The sequence below is a fragment of the Pseudophryne corroboree genome, chromosome 1 (assembly GCF_028390025.1).
Source record: "Pseudophryne corroboree isolate aPseCor3 chromosome 1, aPseCor3.hap2, whole genome shotgun sequence".
NCBI classification, from domain to species: domain Eukaryota; kingdom Metazoa; phylum Chordata; class Amphibia; order Anura; family Myobatrachidae; genus Pseudophryne; species Pseudophryne corroboree.
Window position 1 is genome coordinate 52,125,146 of NC_086444.1, and position 18,523 is coordinate 52,143,668.

Here is an 18,523-nt window from a genome sequence, read left to right on the forward strand (position 1 = left end):
GAAAACACAGAAAGTTAGATCCTCATGCCACAGTACCAACCCCAGACATATGGGGTATGATTGTGCCCTGTCAAGGGCCCTCTATAGAATCTAAAGGAGGATGTGGCTTTGGTCTTTGTACCCAACGTTCCCACTCTCCCCCCCCCCCCCCCCCCCCCCCGCCAAAAGACCCCAGGTCAGCATGGAGCTGTAATATTTAGGAGGGTTAACTACACAATACAATTGTGGCCCCTATCTCCTATGAGAACCATTCCCTTGATGTCAGCAGTAGGTCTTTTCCCACATCCTTCGGTAGTGGGGGTGGGTTAATATTAATATTGAATAATTAAAATATAAATTTTTCCTGATGCACTATAAGCTCCAACATAACACACACAGACACAACCCTCTTTATCCAGGGGTCTGAGAATCCTGTTCAGTTCACGGCTTGGCACATGATAACCCGCCTTTGAGCAAAGAAGCCACGACAATGAGTAAGAAGGGCTCTAACATTTGTATGTATGCGGTGGGGTTATCCCACGTCTGAGTCAAACTATATAAGTATGTTTGGCATATATAAATGATAACCTCTCAATCTCTGTCCCTTCCAACAGGTTCAGTGCATCACACATCCACTGTAATTCATCACACATCCTTGTGCACACAGTTACTCATGGCGCCATCCGTGTGCTGCAGAGCAGCGGCCATTTTCCTGTAGCACACATCATCCTTACTCTTCTACCCATTGTTTCCTCCATGGTAAGCGGACTCTAATTATGACATCCTTGTGTTGCTCACACCCAGCCCAAGCTTGGGGAGATTGCTAGCTAGACTCTTCAGGGAGTTGGGGAGATCACTGCTATTTTAAGGCTTCTCTCTGCCAGGGAGAGTCGCGAGGATGGCCAAGGGCCTGATGCAGAGATTGATAGAAATGAGGTGTGTGTTCTCCCACATGATGCAATGGCTGAGGGGGCACGTGTGCGTGCATGCCATACATGGGGGGGGAGGGTGCCGGACTTGAGGGGTCGCCGAGTTGGTCAGAGACAAAAATTGATGAGTCGGACACATGTCATGGTGGTGGTAGGCTTGTGACCGGTTTCCGTGCCTGTACTGCTGGACTAATCGGCAGGACACAGACATAGAGGGCCTGGGGTCACCCGGCACAATAGAGTTGTTTCTTTTTCTCTCTCTGCGCTGTGTGTGATGTCATGATGTCATGTGCGCTTAAGAACAATGTGTGAGGAGCCTGCCACCGCCTTAAGGAGGAGCAAGGAGAAGATCCAGGTAAGTGGTGGTGGCAGGGCCGTCTTTTCGTATGGGCTCAATGGGCACCAGGAGTCTAAGAGCTCTAGGCTAATAGCTGAGGGTCCCCTTTTTCCAGGGGTACCAGATTCTTGAAAATCAGCCTTGGGGATCTTAAAATATCCTAATTCAAAGCAGTGGTCCCTATCCGAGCCTGTTAATTGCTCTTCCCAGCCAGATATCTCAGGTTCTGTCTGACTTAGAGTTCTTCTGAGGGTATACTCCAAAAGATGGGACTCTTACTGGCAGCTTGTCTCTACTATGCCCAGAACCAGAGAAATCAGCCTTTCAGCAGCTGGACCCTGCTCCAGCTCCACACGCCTGGTATGCAGTTTTATATTTTTGTTGGTGAATTGCTCTGGCTCCTGAACTCTGAGCCCCAAGTCCACAGTACATCCTGAAAGGTGGGACTCTCTAGTGTTTTATCCCATTGAAATCTAAGAAATATATTACCAGGAACTGGAGATATCTGCAGTCAAGAAAGCTGCCCTCCCACCAGGAAATTATGAATATTAAACCCACTCCACTATCCACCCCTCCCCTGCGTATTAAACACCCCCTACCACCCTGGAACTCATGTACCGGGGCCCCTTCATTTAGCCCAGTGATAGGGAGCCTTTGGCACTCCAGCTGTTGTTGAACTACACATCCCAGCATGCCCTGCTACAGTTTTAGCATGGCCAAATAGCAAAATTGTAGCAGGGCATGCTGGGATGTGTAGTGCAACAACAGCTGGAGTGCCAAAGGTTCCCCATCACTGATTTAGCCAAATGCCCCTTCTACAGTTTAGTGTTCTCCCTCCTGCCCCATCTCCCACCATCTGTGCAGTAAAGGAGTAAGTAGCAGAAATTTCTGCTCCAGGTCCTACATGCTGAGCGACCACCCACAGGACATCAGAGCTGCCACTGATAGCACCCCCCACTCCTACTGCTGGAGGATCGGCAGGGGCCCCAGTGCATTGTTCTGCCCAGGGGCCTACACTGCTGTTAAAATGGCCCTGGGTGGTGGTGAAAGGGTTAACACAAACCCAGGCTGCTGCTACAGAGAAATATGGGGGGGGGGGGAAGACACAGGCTCCTGCAATGATACGGTAAGGCGGTGGACCCAGGCTGCTTTGGGGGGGGAGACAAATCCTAGTTTTGGCCCTGACCGTATCCTGTATGCAGTGCTGTAAGCATCTTCTGCTCTCCATGCATGACACGCGATACATCTGGCATCAATCATTTCAGTCCTCCTACGTATGAAGTTAACCACCGCACAGAGAAAACTCGTGGTGGGCTCTCAGACTGTGATATGATTTATATCCAGTCGCTTATTATCGCAGACTTCCACTTCATTTTCATTTCCACTCTATGTTCATTGCAAGGAAAATAATATTTCTATAACATAATGTTCTCTTATTGTGTTATGTTCCATAATATGCATTAGTCATAATAGTGTTATAGTACGGGAGGCAGATAGTGGTAATCTATAGTTAAAGAGAGCTCCGCTGTAAGGTGTAAAAAAGGGCTCTATTCATTCCCTATGCAGTGGATCATTTTGCATTTAATTAGCAAGACATTCAAAGGGGCAACATGTGAATATTACTATTCTTTTATGCAATTACAACTGCAGATGAAGAAGAAGTCCAGCGCTAATTGTACATTACAAATGACTAGTACACAATCATGTATGTGAGGGGAAAGTGGCAGAGAAAGGCATCTCCTGCAGGAAGATAATTTGTGCCCCCCCCCCTCCAATAAACTACAGTTGTTTAATAGCAGAATACTGTAAATTACATGTTTGAGGCCATTTCTGATTTCTAAGAACTAAATGCTCTTGAACATAAAAGTGTGAGAGCAGCCATCAGCAAAGTAAGGATTGGGTCCTAGAACCATCTAAATGTAGTTTTCACATACAGCTGCCCCTTTTCCTATACGGAGAGCTTGGAGAGAGATAAAGTGGATAGAGAATCAATCAGCCCCTGTCATTTTTCAATCTATGGGGGAAGATGTACTAAGCCTTGGAAAGTGATAAAGTGGGGAGAGATAAAGTACCAGCCAATCAGCTCCTAATTGGCATGACACAGGCTGTGTTTGAAAAATGACAGTTAGGAGCTGATTGGTTGTTAGTTTATCTCTCTCCACTTTATCACTTTCCAAGGCTTAGCATACAGACTCCATAGCCTGTAGAGTGACAGAGTAGCTGATAGTCTGGTACTTTATCTTTCGCCAAGCTTTGATATATCTCACCCACAGTGAGATATGCTTATCAGTACTCAGTTGCCCACGTGGTATTTGTAGGCAAGAAGGTCTCCCCCCAAAAACTTTTTATTTTTTAAAATAAATAAATAAAGGCCATAGCAGGCAGTGGTATAGAACTGGTCAGTATCCAAAGTAAGGGTCAGGACAGGCAGCAAATCAGCAGACTGAAACTATAACTGGCAGTGAATCCCAGGACTTCCTGTCCGATAAGAAAGGAGTCAGTCAGTACATTAGGCAACTGGTGGGTAGAGCCTCCTCCTGTACAGGATTCACATGGGAAGATGTTGCAGCAAAGAGTGACGTATTTGGGCTGCTGCAGACCAGCAGCAGATCTACCCAGACATGGCATGCACTGCTTTATTCCACTCTCTCCATTGATCATCAAATCTCTTTATCCATTGGCCGCCTGAGAAAATCCCTGATAATAAGACCTACGGACAGTCCACATCTGGAAATAAAACAAAGAAAAATGTCTGCATCCCTGGGAGTAACTTTTGCAAACTCTTATTAAGCTCTGGGAAATATGCTAAAATAATGGTGGAGTTTAGATTAAACAAGATTTCTAGTTGATCAGCAAGTAGGGATTGATATGCAATTACCTACTTACAGAGAAGTCAAGGGTGCCGTGCACCATATATGGGTAGCCCCAACAATTTAGGGGCACTGAAATAAAATTTGCAATTTACTTTGCATTGATTGCAGTATGCATTAATGCAGTATTATTATAACAGAAAATCGCAAGTTGCTGTATTCATTGTTAGGATAGTGAATGTTAAATTGTTTTTGTAAACAATAAGTAGCTCTTGCCTTGCAGTAAGTTTTGCGGATGAGGCGAAGTCGCATAGTAAGTGATATATCCACAGGTCGTTTATTGACCCTTTTACCGGAGAAACTGTGAGCAGCAGCAGTTGTCTAATTCACTTGCACTTCTCTGAATACTGCTAGGATTACAAGATAGACCAGCCGAGTAAATGTAGCACAGCCTGAGGAAAGACTGCATTATTCATACCGCTCCTGTTGCTCTGGGATACCGAGGAACTCAATGCTTCCCGAACTGATGCACTGTCTCTAAACTAGCATCGCACACCTGCAGAACTATTGGGCAGATGGATATGTGCTGGTTGGACAGAGATGGAAGCTAAAGGCAATGGGGCTGAACGCAGACTTGTGTGAGTCTGGAACAGTTTAAGATCTGCTGACTAATAATGATGATGGGTGTTTTAAAGAAGGAAAAAAACAAATAATAATATATATATATATATATATCTTCAAGAAATAAAGATGTACTCACCAGACTTCTTCAAAAGTACAAAACGAGCCTTTAATGTCTCCAGCACATACTCACAAGGTCATGGTCAACGTTTCGGCTCACCACAGAGCCTTTTTCAAGACCAGATTACCACATGCCATCTTCCTTGCACTGATCTAAATGCATGAACCATATATACCATCACTGTGGTCATGGTCACACACCCTCAATCACTAATTAACTCCAAAAATTGTCAGCATATTAGATTAAAGATACAAACAGCACAGCACATTAGGAGCAAGCCAACACAGATCTCCGCATGTGTCCAAAAACCCAAAGGCAGCTCAAAATAGCAACTTGTTACATGTTAAAACACCTAAAGTCCGCCGGTGGAACGCACGCCGGAATCCTGGAACGCATCCAACTTCCGGTCCAGTTCGCGTCACTTCCTATATCTAGTCGTATGGACCCGGTGGGACGCACGCACGGGCTGTGAAGCGCATCGCGCTTCCTGCCCGGACCGCGTCACTTCCTCTGTGTGGTACACTACCTAGTCAGCGTTGCTAGGTAACAGTCCGGCTGGCAATAGACATTAACGATGTCCCTCTATATATTGACAACATGCTAAAGATATACAAATGTTGGAATACCCATTACACTATTGCTCATAATTCAAAACCGAGGGGCTGGTACTTAAAATGTATATGTAGAAAACATTACTGGGTTAATACGCCTATAACCATATGCACATACCAAACCTTTCCTATTAATTATATAATGTGGCTACAAAGGTACCTGCCATCCCCACATGCATAAAGTCAACCCCCCTGCAAACAATATTCCTCGATGCAGGCAAAAAATGGATGATTCCAAAACTTAGCTACTCCACGTGCTGTGCTGCTCACATCACTGAACCCTAGTTAAAATCATTTTAAAGCAACCCAGTGATCCACAAGCGCAATGTACAGTATATGGCCCTATCAGGGTAATGGTTAAAAGCATTGAAGTATCATGCTGATTAAACTAACACCAAATATAAAACACATATCTAGTGCACAAAAGGTGTATATACAGTGCACATTGTTGTGAATAAATCACATCAATACATGAATGAATACTGAACGGAAAAAAAGAAAAACATGGATCAGAGGATATGACAGCCAACACACTGCAATGGTCCGAACACCCCAACACTGTCAAAAAACAAAAATAAAAATAAAAAGAAGAAATATGTAAACCCTGGCAGAACCAGGGATTATCAGAAAACCATGAAAATTATATATGATATGGCTAATCAGAGAGACAATCTGAACAACCATCATAAAAACATGTGATAATGTCCCCAGGAAATGAATCCAATATGCTTCTCTCTTTAGTAGCAACTTATCCCTGTCGCCACCCCTAGGCAAAGGGGGGACCCAGTTGATCATCATGGAACGCAGGGCAGAAAGTTGATGTTTATATTGCAGGAAATGTGCAGCAACCGGTTTATCAGTCTTGCCTATAGAGTATGCCAAATGGATAGACGACTGGTGCTGATTCATTCTTTCCCTAAACGTCCGGACTGTCTTGCCAATGTACATTTTTCCGCATGGGCAAACCAGATAATAGACAACATGGTCCATAGTGCATACCAGATGATGTCTTAATTTTATCTTTGTCCCATACAGTGGGTGATTGAAGAATTGTCCCGTAACCATGGATCTGCACGTAGTGCATTGAAGGCACTTAAAACAACCAGGGCGTTTATTGAGCCATCGAGTATTGTCCAATGGGCCAGGCTTCATCGTCGGTCTTAGTAGTATGTCTTTCAGGTTCTGACCCCGTCATATACTAAACAAGGGAGGCATTGGTCCAAGAGATTTGAATCTTGGATCAGAACAGACAATCGGCCAATTTTTCTTCACCGACTTTTGCACTGACCTTAGTCTGGTATTGCAGCTGGTTTTGAAAATCAGACGACTAGACTCTCTGGCTAGTTTAGATGAATTCTAATGGATTTTACGTGCTTTAGCAAGGCACCTCAAGACATCACTTTTTCTATATCCACGGCTCAGGAATCTCTCAGCACACTCCTGTAACTGACACTCGTTCTTTCAGCGTCAGAATTGTTCCTCAGAACCCGAAGAAATTGTGAAACAGGTAAATTGGATTTTAGTTTATCTGGATGATGGCTCATAGTCCACAACAGCATATTCCTATCAGTTGGTTTACGGTACAAAGTAAACTCCAGATGGGGGGGCTTGATAAAAACAGTGACATCCAAAAAATTAATCGTACTATTACTAATGCTAGCAGTGAATCTAATGGGGGTGTTCAAACCATTGAGTGCATCAACCATAGCATAGAAAGAAGTTGTTGTACCCTTCCAAATCATGAAAAGATCATCTATAAATCTTTTGTAATATACCAGCTGATCAGCGTAGACTGGAACAATAAATTAATTCTCATACTTTGCCATATATAAATTAGCGAACCCCGGGGCCAAATTTGACCCCATTGCTGTCCCGGTATGCTGCATGAAATATCTGCCCTGATATTGAAAATGGTTAAGGGATAGCACTAAACGAATCAATTCGATATATAGATGGACATCGTTAATGTCTATTGCCAGCCGGACTGTTACCTAGCAACGCTGACTAGGTAGTGTACCACACAGAGGAAGTGACGCGGTCTGGGCAGAAAGCGTGATGCACTTCAGAGCCCGTGCGTGCGTCCCACCGGGTCCATACGACTAGATATAGGAAGTGACGTGAACTGAACCGGAAGTTGGATGCGTTCCAGGATTCCGGCGTGCGTTCCACCGGCGGACTTTAGGTGTTTTAACATGTAATAAGTTGCTATTTTGAGCAGCCTTTGGGTTTTTGGACACATGCGGAGATCTGTGTTGGCTTGCTCCTAATGTGCTGTGCTGTTTGTATCTTTAATCTAATAGGCTGACAATTTTTGGAGTTAATTAGTGATTGAGGGGGTGTGACCACAGTGATGGTATACATGGGCCATGCATTTAGATCAGTGCAAGGGAGATGGCATTTGGTAATCTGGTCTTGAAAAAGGCTCTGTGGTGAGCCGAAACGTTGACCATGACCTTGTGAGTATGTGCTGGTGACATTAAAGGCTCGTTTTGTACTTTTGAAGTAGTCTGGTGAGTGCATCCTTATTTCTTGAAGATATATTTGGGACTTTATCTGGATTGGACTTTGCTCTGGATTTGGCACCTCAGCTGATGTATGAAAAGGATTTGCGAGTGCGGCTTCTACATCTTCACTATATATATATATATATATATATATATATATATATATATATATATATGCGGAAGCCCTCACTCACTGACTGACTGATTCTAATTCTCTTACTTCCCGATATGTTAGGAAGATGAAATGTAACATAGGTATTCTGCAGGTGGGAAATAGGAAAACAACATAATTTGAATTTTTATAAACCCATAAGGGGATGAAAAGGGGGTTGACATAAAGCCGTCATTACCGATGCGGGGCTTGCGTTGCGTGAACGATAACGCCCAAACGGACAATCAGTTCAAAATTTGGATTGCACCTCCAGTGTGTAGAAGTTATTAAACTACAAAAATGGTCCTCTCACTTTTTACCGTATCTGCTACGCATGCTCCTCGTGGAACGCCAAGAACTATGGATTAATATTTACTTCCATTAAGATGTCTCAGATTTACAGGTCTATAGATTTACCGCATTTTTAACACTCATTTATATTTGCAACCGTGAAAATCAGAAACTCTCGTGTGAAGAACGGGTAGAACAGCTAGTGAGATATAATTAAAAACAAAACGTATAATTGTGGGTTGCCGTCTGAAGAAACGTCACATTACCTCCTCGCACGAGTGTCCAAGATAGATCAATTGTGAAACGGCTGGTGGATTTGCCCCTTAGCCTGCTGGTGGGAGTATAAGCATTGGATTTACTGGGTGTGGAATATGGGTCACAATTCCTTCCTTACGCTGTAAATGGGTGTAAGTTACACATGAAGAAAGTTCTAGCAAGAACAGCAGCCATATGCAGGATTCATACTGCAAGAAAGATGCGTTCCGATCCAAACTTTTCTTTTTCGTGGAACAAATGCTTTTGTTATTAGGCATAATTAAACTGCTAAATCCTCTGCAATACAGCAGTACCAACAGTGCTTGGTCCTAGAGAGGTGCGGGAGCTCACCCCCCTCCCCACGGCGCCCATGTAATAAAGGTAATGTGCACGCCGTAAAAAGGGGCGTGGTCACACAATAGTAATAATGCCCACAGTAGTGTAGTAGCACCCCATAATACACATAATGCCCACAGTAGTAGCACCCCATAATACACATAATGCCCATAGCAGTAGCACCCCATAATACACATAATGCACACAGCAGTAGCACCCCATAATACACATAATGCACACAGCAGTAGCGCCCCTTATACAATGCCCACAGTAGTAGTGCCCCTTATGTCCCCAGGAGTGATGCCCCTTATTAAGTGCCCCCTTTACAATGCCCTCATTAGTAGTGCCCCCATTAGTAATGTCCCTGTGTAGTATTGCCCCCAGTAGTAATGTTGCCTGTAGTAATGCCCCCTGTCATTTATCCCCAGTAGCTAGGCCCCCAGTGGTAATGCCCCTGCAGTTATGACCCCAGTAGTTTACCCCCCCCTTTAGTTTAGTCTCCCAGTGGTAATGCCCCCAGTAGTTTGCCCCTTGTAGTTTAGCCCCTGTAGTTATGACCCCAGTAGTTTAGCCCCTGTAGTTATGCCCCCAGTAGTTTAGCCCCTGTAGTTATGCCCCCAGTAGTTTAGCCCCTGTAGTTATGCCCCCAGTAGTTTAGCCCCTGTAGTTATGCCCCCAGTAGTTTAGCCCCTGTAGTTTAGCCCCTGTAGTTATGACCCCAGTAGTTTAGCCCCTGTAGTTATGACCCCAGTAGTTTAGCCCCTGTAGTTATGCCCCCAGTAGTTTAGCCCCTGTAGTTATGCCCCCAGTAGTTTAGCCCCTGTAGTTATGCCCCCAGTAGTTTAGCCACTGTAGTTATGCCCCCTTGTAGTTTAGCCCCCAGTAGTAATGCCTCCAAGTAGTAGTGTCCCCAAGTAGTATTGCCCCTGTAGTTACGCCGCCAGGAGTAATGCCCCTGTAGTTATGCCCCCAGTAGTAATGCCCTCCTGTAGTTTGCCCCCAGTAGCTTGCCCCCTTGTAGTTTGCCCCTTGTAGCTTGCCCCCTTGTATCTTGCCCCCAGTAATAATGCCCCCCAGTAGCTTGCCCCCAGTAGATGCCCCACAGTAGATTGCCCCCAGTAGTAATGTCTTCCAGTAGTTTGCCCCCCAGTAGATGCACCCCCGTAGTAATTGTAGTAATGTCCCCCAGTAGTTTGCCCCCAGTAGATGCCCCCCAGTAGTAATGTCTCCCAGTAGATGCCTCCCAGTAGTTTGCTCCCAGTAAGTGCCCCTCTGCAGTAATGCCCCCCAGTAGTTTGCCCCCAGTAGGTGCCCCTCTGTAATAATGCCCCCCAGTAGTTTGCCCCAGTAGGTGCCCCTCTGTAGTAATGCCCCCCAGTAGTTTGCCCCCAGTAGTTGCCCCTCTGTAGTAATGGCCCCAGTAGTTTGCCCCCAGTAGATGCCACTATACAACATGAAAAAAAAATACACCACACTCACCAAGCCCCGCTCCGTGTCCGGCCACTGCAGTCCTCTGGGCACCCGTTCCTCGGCACTATGGGAGAGACGTCATGACGTCTCTCCCATAGCGCACAGTGACAGCGCCGGAAGCCAGAGCTCAGTACCGAGCTCCAGCCTCCGGCTGCCACCAGGCGCCCGCTGGTAACGCAATCTCAGCGGGCGCCCGGCATCTCCCTGCAGCGCCGGCCACACATCAGGTTCGGTGAGCTGGAGGAGGCGGAACTGCGTTCCGTCTCCAAGTGGAACTGACAGAACGCAGTTCCACCCCGTTCCGGCTCATTTTGACCCCTGAGTACCAACTTAAACCTACTGTATGCTCAAATGCATCATCTATACCCAAGCTATGGAGACAGCACCAATCATGGTTAGTGGAGTGTCCTCGTCATCACCATCATCATCTGAGCATAAGCAAAAAATATTTATTTCACAGGCTTATATCTTATATGCATTTTTATTTTCCCGTCAGCATGTGTTCACACTCAGTGTACTTGGCCTCCATCAGAATGTCCCTGTCCTACCACGTTTAACTCTATAACATTATCCTCTCATGGTGGTCCTCCTAAGTTTGTTGCTGTTTCTACTCTGTCTCTGCCTCGCCTCTCTTCTAGAGATGAGCGGGTTCGGTTTCTTTGAATCCGAACCCGCACGAACTTCACTTTTTTTTTCACGGGTCCGAGCGACTCGGATCTTCCCGCCTTGCTCGGTTAACCCGAGCGCGCCCGAACGTCATCATGACGCTGTCGGATTCTCGCGAGACTCGGATTCTATATAAGGAGCCGCGCGTCGCCGCCATTTTCACACGTGCATTGAGATTGATAGGGAGAGGACGTGGCTGGCGTCCTCTCCATTTAGATTAGATTTAGAAGAGAGAGAGAGAGAGAGATTGCTGTGATACTGTAGATTAGAAGAGAGTGCAGAGTGCAGACAGAGTTTAGTGACTGACGACCACAGTGACCAGTGACCACCAGAGACAGTGCAGTTGTTTGTTTTATTTAATATATCCGTTCTCTGCCTGAAAAAAACGATACACAGTCACACAGTGACTCAGTCTGTGTGCACTGCTCAGCCCAGTGTGCTGCACATCAATGTATTGTATATAAAGCTTATAATTGTGGGGGAGACTGGGGAGCACTGCAGGTTGTTATAGCAGGAGCCAGGAGTACATGATAAATAATATTATATTAAAATTAAACAGTGCACACTTTTGCTGCAGGAGTGCCACTGCCAGTGTGACTAGTGGTGACCAGTGCCTGACCACCAGTATATTAGTAGTATTGTATACTATCTCTTTATCAACCAGTCTATATTAGCAGCAGACACAGTACAGTGCGGTAGTTCACGGCTGTGGCTACCTCTGTGTCGGCACTCGGCAGGCAGTCCGTCCATCCATAATTGTATTATATACCACCTAACTGTGGTTTTTTTTTTCTTTCTTTATACCGTCGTCATAGTCATACTAGTTGTTACGAGTATACTACTATCTCTTTATCAACCAGTGTACAGTGCGGTAGTTCACGGCTGTGGCTACCTCTGTGTCGGAACTCGGCAGGCAGTCCGTCCATCCATAATTGTATTATAATATATACCACCTAACCGTGGTTTTTTTTTCGTTCTTTATACCGTCGTCATACTAGTTGTTACGAGTATACTACTATCTCTTTATCAACCAGTGTACAGTGCGGTAGTTCACGGCTGTGGCTACCTCTGTGTCGGAACTCGGCAGGCAGTCCGTCCATCCATAATTGTATTATAATATATACCACCTAACCGTGGTTTTTTTTTCGTTCTTTATACCGTCGTCATACTAGTTGTTACGAGTATACTACTATCTCTTTATCAACCAGTGTACAGTGCGGTAGTTCACGGCTGTGGCTACCTCTGTGTCGGCACTCGGCAGGCAGTCCGTCCAACCATAATTGTATTATATACCACCTAACCGTGGTTTTTTTTTCATTCTTTATACCGTCGTCATACTAGTTGTTACGAGTATACTACTATCTCTTTATCAACCAGTGTACAGTGCGGTAGTTCACGGCTGTGGCTACCTCTGTGTCGGCACTCGGCAGGCAGTCCGTCCAACCATAATTGTATTATATACCACCTAACCGTGGTTTTTTTTTCATTCTTTATACCGTCGTCATACTAGTTGTTACGAGTATACTACTATCTCTTTATCAACCAGTGTACAGTGCGGTAGTTCACGGCTGTGGCTACCTCTGTGTCGGCACTCGGCAGCCCGTCCATAATTGTATATACCAGTGACCTAACCGTGGTTTTTTTTTCTTTCTTTATACATACATACTAGTTACGAGTATACTATCTCTTTATCAACCAGTCTATATATTAGCAGCAGACACAGTACAGTGCGGTAGTTCACGGCTGTGGCTACCTCTGTGTCGGCACTCGGCAGCCCGTCCATAATTGTATATACCAGTGACCTAACCGTGGTTTTTTTTTCTTTCTTTATACATACATACTAGTTACGAGTATACTATCTCTTTATCAACCAGTCTATATATTAGCAGCAGACACAGTACAGTGCGGTAGTTCACGGCTGTGGCTACCTCTGTGTCGGCACTCGGCAGCCCGTCCATAATTGTATATACCACCTAACCGTGGTTTTTTTTTCTTTCTTTATACATACATACTAGTTACGAGTATACTATCTCTTTATCAACCAGTCTATATATTAGCAGCAGACACAGTACAGTGCGGTAGTTCACGGCTGTGGCTACCTCTGTGTCGGCACTCGGCAGCCCGTCCATAATTGTATATACCAGTGACCTAACCGTGGTTTTTTTTTCTTTCTTTATACATACATACTAGTTACGAGTATACTATCTCTTTATCAACCAGTCTATATATTAGCAGCAGACACAGTACAGTGCGGTAGTTCACGGCTGTGGCTACCTCTGTGTCGGCACTCGGCAGCCCGTCCATAATTGTATATACCAGTGACCTAACCGTGGTTTTTTTTTCTTTCTTTATACATACATACTAGTTACGAGTATACTATCTCTTTATCAACCAGTCTATATATTAGCAGCAGACACAGTACAGTGCGGTAGTTCACGGCTGTGGCTACCTCTGTGTCGGCACTCGGCAGCCCGTCCATAATTGTATACTAGTATCCAATCCATCCATCTGCATTGTTTACCTGAGGTGCCTTTTAGTTGTGCCTATTAAAATATGGAGAACAAAAATGTTGAGGTTCCAAAATTAGGGAAAGATCAAGATCCACTTCCACCTCGTGCTGAAGCTGCTGCCACTAGTCATGGCCGAGACGATGAAATGCCAGCAACGTCGTCTGCCAAGGCCGATGCCCAATGGCATAGTACAGAGCATGTCAAAACCAAAACACCAAATATCAGTAAAAAAAGGACTCCAAAACCTAAAATAAAATTGTCGGAGGAGAAGCGTAAACTTGCCAATATGCCATTTACCACACGGAGTGGCAAGGAACGGCTGAGGCCCTGGCCTATGTTCATGGCTAGTGGTTCAGCTTCACATGAGGATGGAAGCACTCAGCCTCTCGCTAGAAAACTGAAAAGACTCAAGCTGGCAAAAGCACCGCAAAGAACTGTGCGTTCTTTGAAATCCACAAGGAGAGTCCAATTGTGTCGGTTGCGATGCCTGACCTTCCCAACACTGGACGTGAAGAGCATGCGCCTTCCACCATTTGCACGCCCCCTGCAAGTGCTGGAAGGAGCACCCGCAGTCCAGTTCCTGATAGTCAGATTGAAGATGTCAGTGTTGAAGTACACCAGGATGAGGAGGATATGGGTGTTGCTGGCGCTGGGGAGGAAATTGACCAGGAGGATTCTGATGGTGAGGTGGTTTGTTTAAGTCAGGCACCCGGGGAGACACCTGTTGTCCGTGGGAGGAATATGGCCGTTGACATGCCAGGTGAAAATACCAAAAAAATCAGCTCTTCGGTGTGGAGGTATTTCACCAGAAATGCGGACAACAGGTGTCAAGCCGTGTGTTCCCTTTGTCAAGCTGTAATAAGTAGGGGTAAGGACGTTAACCACCTCGGAACATCCTCCCTTATACGTCACCTGCAGCGCATTCATAATAAGTCAGTGACGAGTTCAAAAACTTTGGGTGACAGCGGAAGCAGTCCACTGACCAGTAAATCCCTTCCTCTTGTAACCAAGCTCACGCAAACCACCCCACCAACTCCCTCAGTGTCAATTTCCTCCTTCCCCAGGAATGCCAATAGTCCTGCAGGCCATGTCACTGGCAAGTCTGACGAGTCCTCTCCTGCCTGGGATTCCTCCGATGCATCCTTGCGTGTAACGCCTACTGCTGCTGGCGCTGCTGTTGTTGCCGCTGGGAGTCGATGGTCATCCCAGAGGGGAAGTCGTAAGCCCACTTGTACTACTTCCAGTAAGCAATTGACTGTTCAACAGTCCTTTGCGAGGAAGATGAAATATCACAGCAGTCATCCTACTGCAAAGCGGATAACTGAGTCCTTGACAACTATGTTGGTGTTAGACGTGCGTCCGGTATCCGCCGTTAGTTCACAGGGAACTAGACAATTTATTGAGGCAGTGTGCCCCCGTTACCAAATACCATCTAGGTTCCACTTCTCTAGGCAGGCGATACCGAGAATGTACACGGACGTCAGAAAAAGACTCACCAGTCTCCTAAAAAATGCAGTTGTACCCAATGTCCACTTAACCACGGACATGTGGACAAGTGGAGCAGGGCAGGGTCAGGACTATATGACTGTGACAGCCCACTGGGTAGATGTATGGACTCCCGCCGCAAGAACAGCAGCGGCGGCACCAGTAGCAGCATCTCGCAAACGCCAACTCTTTCCTAGGCAGGCTACGCTTTGTATCACCGCTTTCCAGAATACGCACACAGCTGAAAACCTCTTACGGCAACTGAGGAAGATCATCACGGAATGGCTTACCCCAATTGGACTCTCCTGTGGATTTGTGGCATCGGACAACGCCAGCAATATTGTGTGTGCATTAAATATGGGCAAATTCCAGCACGTCCCATGTTTTGCACATACCTTGAATTTGGTGGTGCAGAATTTTTTAAAAAACGACAGGGGCGTGCAAGAGATGCTGTCGGTGGCCAGAAAAATTGCGGGACACTTTCGGCGTACAGGCACCACGTACAGAAGACTGGAGCACCACCAAAAACTACTGAACCTGCCCTGCCATCATCTGAAGCAAGAAGTGGTAACGAGGTGGAATTCAACCCTCTATATGCTTCAGAGGTTGGAGGAGCAGCAAAAGGCCATTCAAGCCTATACAATTGAGCACGATATAGGAGATGGAATGCACCTGTCTCAAGTGCAGTGGAGAATGATTTCAACGTTGTGCAAGGTTCTGATGCCCTTTGAACTTGCCACACGTGAAGTCAGTTCAGACACTGCCAGCCTGAGTCAGGTCATTCCCCTCATCAGGCTTTTGCAGAAGAAGCTGGAGGCATTGAAGAAGGAGCTAAAAGGGAGCGATTCCGCTAGGCATGTGGGACTTGTGGATGCAGCCCTTAATTCGCTTAACAAGGATTCACGGGTGGTCAATCTGTTGAAATCAGAGCACTACATTTTGGCCACCGTGCTCGATCCTAGATTTAAAGCCTACCTTGGATCTCTCTTTCCGGCAGACACAGGTCTGCTGGGGTTGAAAGACCTGCTGGTGACAAAATTGTCAAGTCAAGCGGAACGCGACCTGTCAACATCTCCTCCTTCACATTCTCCCGCAACTGGGGGTGCGAGGAAAAGGCTCAGAATTCCGAGCCCACCCGCTGGCGGTGATGCAGGGCAGTCTGGAGCGACTGCTGATGCTGACATCTGGTCCGGACTGAAGGACCTGACAACGATTACGGACATGTCGTCTACTGTCACTGCATATGATTCTCTCAACATTGATAGAATGGTGGAGGATTATATGAGTGACCGCATCCAAGTAGGCACGTCACACAGTCCGTACTTATACTGGCAGGAAAAAGAGGCAATTTGGAGGCCCTTGCACAAACTGGCTTTATTCTACCTAAGTTGCCCTCCCACAAGTGTGTACTCCGAAAGAGTGTTTAGTGCCGCCGCTCACCTTGTCAGCAATCGGCGTACGAGGTTACATCCAGAAAATGTGGAGAAGATGATGTTCATTAAAATGAATTATAATCAATTCCTCCGCGGAGACATTGACCAGCAGCAATTGCCTCCACAAAGTACACAGGGAGCTGAGATGGTGGATTCCAGTGGGGACGAATTGATAATCTGTGAGGAGGGGGATGTACACGGTGATATATCGGAGGGTGAAGATGAGGTGGACATCTTGCCTCTGTAGAGCCAGTTTGTGCAAGGAGAGATTAATTGCTTCTTTTTTGGGGGGGGTCCAAACCAACCCGTCATATCAGTCACAGTCGTGTGGCAGACCCTGTCACTGAAATGATGGGTTGGTTAAAGTGTGCATGTCCTGTTTTGTTTATACAACATAAGGGTGGGTGGGAGGGCCCAAGGATAATTCCATCTTGCACCTCTTTTTTCTTTTCTTTTTCTTTGCATCATGTGCTGATTGGGGAGGGTTTTTTGGAAGGGACATCCTGCGTGACACTGCAGTGCCACTCCTAAATGGGCCCGGTGTTTGTGTCGGCCACTAGGGTCGCTAATCTTACTCACACAGTCAGCTACCTCATTGCGCCTCTTTTTTTCTTTGCGTCATGTGCTGTTTGGGGAGGGTTTTTTGGAAGGGACATCCTGCGTGACACTGCAGTGCCACTCCTAGATGGGCCCGGTGTTTGTGTCGGCCACTAGGGTCGCTAATCTTACTCACACAGCTACCTCATTGCGCCTCTTTTTTTCTTTGCGTCATGTGCTGTTTGGGGAGGGTTTTTTGGAAGGGACATCCTGCGTGACACTGCAGTGCCACTCCTAGATGGGCCCGGTGTTTGTGTCGGCCACTAGGGTCGCTAATCTTACTCACACAGTCAGCTACCTCATTGCGCCTCTTTTTTTCTTTGCGTCATGTGCTGTTTGGGGAGGGTTTTTTGGAAGGGCCATCCTGCGTGACACTGCAGTGCCACTCCTAGATGGGCCCGGTGTTTGTGTCGGCCACTAGGGTCGCTAATCTTACTCACACAGTCAGCTACCTCATTGCGCCTCTTTTTTTCTTTGCGTCATGTGCTGTTTGGGGAGGGTTTTTTGGAAGGGCCATCCTGCGTGACACTGCAGTGCCACTCCTAGATGGGCCCGGTGTTTGTGTCGGCCACTAGGGTCGCTAATCTTACTCACACAGCTACCTCATTGCGCCTCTTTTTTTCTTTGCGTCATGTGCTGTTTGGGGAGGGTTTTTTGGAAGGGACATCCTGCGTGACACTGCAGTGCCACTCCTAGATGGGCCCGGTGTTTGTGTCGGCCACTAGGGTCGCTTATCTTACTCACACAGCGACCTCGGTGCAAATTTTAGGACTAAAAATAATATTGTGAGGTGTGAGGTATTCAGAATAGACTGAAAATGAGTGTAAATTATGGTTTTTGAGGTTAATAATACTTTGGGATCAAAATGACCCCCAAATTCTATGATTTAAGCTGTTTTTTAGTGTTTTTGGAAAAAAACACCCGAATCCAAAACACACCCGAATCCGACAAAAATAATTCGGTGAGGTTTTGCCAAAACGCGTTCGAACCCAAAACACGGCCGCGGAACCGAACCCAAAACCAAAACACAAAACCCGAAAAATTTCAGGCGCTCATCTCTAGTCTCTTCTCCTTAGCGTTCCCCAAGGCTCTGTGCATGGTCCCTTTCTCTTCTTTCTCTGACAGACACACATACATAATTAGGAAGTTATTCATAAGCATTCATGAAGACTAGGGATACCACCAGACAGTCCGGGAATCAGCAGCACTGTCCGGAGTGTGGAGACTGTCTAATCCTGAATGGGTGGTGTGCGGGAATCCCAAGTCAGGGCATGGAGCTGATTATATCACTCTCAGCGAACCACCATCCAGCTCTTCTGACCCAGCCCACCATGGAGAGAGAGAGATAAAGTACCAGACAATTAGCTCCTGTCATTTTTAAAACACAGCCTGTAACATGGCAGTTAGGAGCTGATTG